Genomic DNA, 6,540 nt, shown 5'->3' on the forward strand with positions numbered 1-6,540 from the left:
GAGAAATGGCGCTGAAGAACGTTAATCAATAGGACTGGGATGGCTGATAACTGCAGGGAATAGAATGCATCTAATGCAGTGTTTGCACGCCAGGGGGCCTCCAGCTGTGGCAAAACTACAACTCCCAGCATGCCCGGAGTTGTAGTTTTGCAACAGCTGGAGGCCCCCTGGTTGGGGAAAAACTGCACTGAAAGTTTCTCAGTCATGTGACACTGAGCAGGGAGAGAACACTCTTAGTGCACGCTTATCCCTGTTTGTTCCAGTGGTTTGTTTGGGTCTAAACAATTACTATTATTTTTTTTTTTTTTTTTTATTTAAAAAAAATAAAAATTATCCTGGCTGTCAATCAAATCTGACTTTTACTGTATAGGAGTCTATGGAGTTAAAGAGTTGGATTTGGCGGCTGGCCACGGAGTGTAGAGTGCGGCCGCACACCTCACCGGCCCGTAAATTGCGATGGCACTTTATCCAGCCAAGTGTCAAGAAGGCGGAGCCAAGCTAAAGTGTCACGCCTTCTCACTGGCCCACACCTCCCAGCGCTGTACTTCTGTCGGAAGGTGTGCTAAGCTGTAGCACTTTAGCTTGGCTCCGCCTTCTTGACACTTGGCTGAGAAATAGGTGATTTTATAAGTTTGGCACACAGTGTCAAGAAGGCGGAGCCAAACTGAAGTGTCACAACCTGACACTCCTTCTCACTGGCCCACACCTCCCATTTCTTTACTACTTTCATGAAGATGTACTAAGCTGTGGCACTTAAGTAGCTTGGCTACACCTCTTTGACACTTGGCTGAGAAATAAAGATGGCTTGACAACAGCATCATGTCTAGGAAAGGTAAAATAAATATATTTCATGACAGAAGTACAGAGCTATATATGCATTGTTTTCCAAATAAACCATAGCGCCCCGGTCTATTCTGTATTCTCCACCCCCTTTATTGATATGCTAATTAATGTCACATGTGATCGCGCAGAGAGCAGACTGCTGACCCGCAGCATTGATTAGCATATCAATAAAGAGGTGGGCTGGACAGAGAATATGGAGGAGGCAGGGGAGCTGAGTGAATCGGCTCCCTGCCTCCAGAGCTGTGCAAGCTGAAGATTAAGAAGCCATAACTCATCTGATTCATGTAGGTGACCCTTCTATTCAAAGCTCCGCCCCCACTATAATCTGACCTATTGGGTTTAGTGCGGGTGAACAGCAGTCAGTTTGTCTTTGATAAGTCTTTTGTCTGAAACGCGTAGATATTTTTTTTTAAAGAATTGCAAATAAGAAATAATTTGGAGCTGAAAACCTATTCTTCCATGTGTTCTGCATTGCTCGATCCAAGGGGAGTCTTAATGTGCTCCATCTACATAGCCCAGCGTTTCTTAACCAGTGTGCCTCCAGCTGTGGCAAAACTATTTGTCACAAACTTCTCGGCTCAGCATTTGATGACTTTTCCTGCATAAATTAGTTCCGCTTTCAGGTGCTCCGGTGGCTGGAAAAGGTGGATACAGTCCTGGGAAAGAGTCTCCAGCCACGAAGCACCTGAAAGCTGAACTAATTTATGCAGGAAAAGTCATCAACTGCTGAGCCGAGAAGTTCGTGACGAATCGAATTTACTGTAAGTTCGCTCATCTCTAATCCCTACCTGTAACTCCAAATGCACACATAGGAGTGATATATGCCTATACTCTATACCAGTGTGCCTCCAGCTGTGGCAAAACTACAACTCCCAGCATGCCCGGACATGCTGAGTTATAGTTTAGCCACAGCTGGAGGCACACTGGTTAAGAAACACTGGGCTATGTAGATGGAGCACATTAAGACTCCCCTTGGATAGAGCAATGCAGAACACATGGAAGAATAGGTTTTCAGCTCCAAATTATTTCTTATTTGCAATTCTTAAAAAAAATAAAAAATTCAACGCGTTTCGGACAACAGACTTATCAAAGAGAAACTGACAGCTGTTCACCCGCACTAGACCCAATAGGTCAGATTATATGGGGGGGGGGGGAAGCTTTGAATAGAGGGGTTACTTACATGACTCAGATGAGTTATGGCTTCTTAATCTTCAGCTTGCACAGTTCGCTGATCTCTAGTAGGGATGATCGTATATACCTGTAGGACAGGGTTTCCCAACTGGTGTGTTTCCAGCTGTTGCAAAAAACAACTCTCCTGGGAATGCTGGAGGCGCACTGGTGTGCCAATACTGTGGTTGCCCCGTGTCTCATTGTGGATGGCATCAGTCACATGATTTGACCACCTCACCAGCAGACACTGGAAACCTTTGGATTACACACGAATACAAGGAATTCTGCGCATGCGCGGCTGGTGAGAGGGTCACATGGGTATTTATTTTAACTGAAGAAACAAATACAATCTAGAGATGAGCGAACTTACAGTAAATTTGATTCGTCACAACCTTCTCGGCTCGGCAGTTGATGACTTATCCTGCATAAATTAGTTCAGCTTTCCGGTGGGCTGGAAAAGGTGGATACAGTCCTGGGAGACTCTTTCCTAGGACTGTATCCACCTTTTCCAGCCCACCGGAGCACCTGAAGGCTGCACTAATTTACGCAGGAAAAGTCATCAACTGCCGAGCCGTAAGGTTTGTGACGAATCGCATTTACTGTAAGTTTGCTAAAAAATGACACAAGGACTTTGATTAAGGTAAGTTTCTTTAATTTTTTTTATCAAATGGTCTTAAATACACCTCAATAAATTAACATTCCACCAAAGAGAAAATGTTAATATTTATAAACAATTTTTTTTTGGGAAAAAAAAATTCTCAACAACTTTCCCTAAATTCCACATTTCTGGTGTAAACAGGTGGTAATAGACTAGCACCCCCTGTAGTGCAGTTCTCCTGCTGCTGAAAAATGACAACTCCCCCCAGGTTTGGGCATGCTGGGAGTTGTAGTTTAACAGCAGGAGAACCACAGCATGAAGGCAACTGGGCTAGACCAGTGTTTCCCCCAACCGCTGTGCCTCCAGCTGTTGCAAGACCAACTCCCAGCATGTCCAGACAGCCTTTATCTGATCAGGCATGCTGGGAGCTGTAGGTTTGCAACAGCTGGAGGTACAGCAGTTGGGAAACACTGGTATAGTATATACAATTTAATAAATACAGTACTACAATTATAAAAGAGGTATTGATTCTTATATGTTATAGGATTACTCTCCTCCCATTCAGCTAATTAGCATTAGTTTCTAATTTCTTCCATAAAACAGCGCCACCCCGTCTTCAGGCTGTGTGTGGTATGACAACTTGGCTCCAGTCCCTTCAATGGAACTGAGCAGCAATACCCCACACATCCTGAGGACAGGGGTGGCGCTGTTTTTAGAAGGAATCTGCTTTGTTTTTTTTAACAACTCCCAGCATGCAACTGTAGAACCACAATTCGGTCTGTTTGCTGGAAACAGAACACTTTTAATGTCCATAATTGGCTATAGCGCAGTGTTTCCCAACCAGGGTTCCTCCAGCTGTTGCAAAACTACAACTCCCAGCATGCCCGAAAAACCAAAGGCCATTGTTTCCCAAGCAGTATGCCTTTAGCTGTTGCAAAACTACAACTCCCAGCATGCCCGGACAGCTAACGGCTGTCCGGGCATGCTGGCAGTTGTAGTTTCGCAACAGCTGGAGGCACCCTGGTTGGGAAACACTGGACTAGACAGTCCAGTGTACACTAAGTAAATCTGCTACACTGTATCTGTTTTGCCCATAATGTATTGTAGTCTGTACAGTCATGAAAATAAATCCTTTCCAGTTCTAGAACAAGATAATTATCTCCCAAAATTAAAATAACCCAAAATATCTTATGTAAAAAAAAAAAAAAAATCTAAATCGGTAACTAAAATTTCAGTTATTTTAGAACTTTATCCAGGAATAGAAGAATAATTTAAAGGGCTATTCCAGGAAAAAATGGCTACAGAAAGTTAAACAGATTTGTAAATTAGTTTTATTAAAAAATCTTAATCCTTTCAGTACTTATAAGCTGCTGAAGTTAAGGTTGTTCATTTCTGTCTAAGTGCTCTCTGATGACACCTGTCTCGGGAAACGCCCAGTTTAGAAGCAAATCCCGATAGAAAACCCCTTCTAAACTGGCCGTTTCCCGAGACAGGTGTCATTAGAGAGCACTTAGACAGAAAAGAACAACCTTAATCCTTTCAGTACTTATGAGCTTCTGAAGTTAAGATTTTTTTTAATAGAAGTATTTTACAAATCTGTTTAACTTACTGGAGCCAGTTGATATCCAGGAAAAAAAATGTTTTTTTATTTTTTATATAACTCCTTTAATTTAAAAAAACAGCTCCCTGTCTGTCCCCAGGTTGTGCTTTGTATTGCAGCTCAGCACTGTTGAAGTAAATGGAGCCAAGTTGTAATACCAGACCCAACCTGGGGACAGATGTGGAGCTGTTTTTAAAAGTATCTCTATTAGTCTATTCCTGGATAACTCCTTTTCAATGGGTATTGTAACAAAAAAAAACGTAAAAACTTGACATGTGAAAAGTTTTATGATTGGGATCAAAATCCCCGACCGTTTGCTAGAACGAACAGTGAGAAGTTTGCGCTCGGTGTTTTCTCCCTCCTCTGTGTCACGTGACCGATACAAACTTATAATGTAAGTCTATGAGGCTGTGTCCGTCCCATTAAGCGCGCATTTTTCTCAGCTCGTTCTGGCGATCGGTTTGTGTCTGATCACTCTGATCCTGACTGATCCCATTAATAGAGCAAAGAAAATAAAATGCATATAAACTAATAGACTCCACCCTGTGACTCTTCAGCTGTTTGAGAACCACAATTCCCAGCATGCACAGGTTAGAACTCACCGGCCCATAGACAATCCAAAGTGGTAATTTAAAGATTATCCAGAAATAGAAAAACCGGAGCCAATACCTTTTAGGGCACGTTCAGACGAGCGGATTTTCCACGCATATTTCGTTGCGGATGCACAGCTGAAGGACCTCACCTGCTCGGAGCGGCAATATGCCGCTACGAGCAGACACACTGGGAGTCGCCGCGCGCATGTGCAGTATGCGCCGCAATGTGTGTGCATACACCGCGCATGCGCGGCGACTTGCACATCACTTCAGTGTGTCTGCTCGTAGCTGCTTATTGCCTCTCCCACCAGGCACATGTAAAGGCAGCATACAGAGGTCCTTCAGTGGCGGATCCGCAGCGTACAATACGCTGTAAAAACGTTCGTCTAAATGTACCCTCTACAGCATATTGTACGCTGCGGATCTGCCACTGAAGGACCTCTGTGCTGCCTTTACATGTGCCTGCTGAGAGCGGCAATACGCAGCTACGAGCAGACACACTGAAGTGATGTGCGAGTCTCCACGCATGCACAGTGTACTTGCACACATTATGGCGCATACTGCACATGCGCATGGCGACTGTGTGTCTGCTCGTAGCTCGGCTGTTAATTACTTTAGTCTGCATATATTAGTTCAGCTTTCTAAAGGACTCCAAGTGCCTAGAAAAAGGTGGATACAGACCTAGGAAACCTAAGACTGTCATCCCGGACTTTTCCTGGCAGCCAGAGCCCTTGGAAAGCTGAACTAATTTACGCAGACTAAAGTAAACAGCTGAGCTGCGAGGTTCGCTATGAGCCAATTTACTGTAAGTTTGCTCAACTCTAGATTTGACCTGGTCCCTCTAAACAGAAGAGGTTGAGCCGCTGTCATACACTGTATATCCTAAGCAAAGCAGACACGACTAATCAATCCGGCAGGTAAGCAAAGCCTGACTTCTCCTCCATAAGCCACATTAATGGCATTTAGGTTCCACTGGAACCATAGTGCATCCATCTCCCCCCTCCCCCATGTAGGATTGATTGAACAGGCCTGGCTCTGTAATAACAGGACAGAGCTAGTTATCTAGTATGTATTCCAGGCATAACTAATCGAGCCTATAGGAGATACAGGTAAACAAGAGCTCCCTCTAGTGGCAGTTCACACGAATGACATTCAGGGACCAAAGAAGCAAAATTTCCATCCAACATTTTATCCTTTAAATCAGTGACCTTCAGATGTTGCAAAACTACAACTCACAGCATGCCCGGACAGCCAACGGCTGTCCGGGCATGCTGGGAGTTGTAGTCTTGCAACAGCTGGAGGCACCATGGAAGTGTTTAGTTTTGCAACAGCCAAAAGGTCCACAGTTTTGGGGCCATATTGTAAAAACACTTTACCTGTGCACTGTGAAGGAGCAGTAAAAAAAGGGTTGGGGCGCTCTCTCATGGATGATGGGGGTGTGGATATTGTCAAGAACCACTGCACTCTGGGTGGTGTGATGTCCCGCCGAGGTTATCAATAGGGACAGCACCTCACCTGGCGAGTGTGAAGTGGAAAGTAATAGCGGCAGTTGTGCTGCTCGAGGCCCCCTGTCCGTGACCGCAAGGGGGTACGGAAATGTTACAACTAGGAAAAGGAGAGTAGAAAATGGGGGTACTGGACGAGCGCTACTGCTGGAATGAAAGGATGCGGAACGCCAATAAAGCACAGGACAGTTTATTATGGTTTAGAACAAACGGACAACGCGTTTCTGCACC

The sequence above is a fragment of the Hyla sarda genome, chromosome 11, assembly GCF_029499605.1.
Source record: "Hyla sarda isolate aHylSar1 chromosome 11, aHylSar1.hap1, whole genome shotgun sequence".
NCBI lineage: Eukaryota > Metazoa > Chordata > Amphibia > Anura > Hylidae > Hyla > Hyla sarda.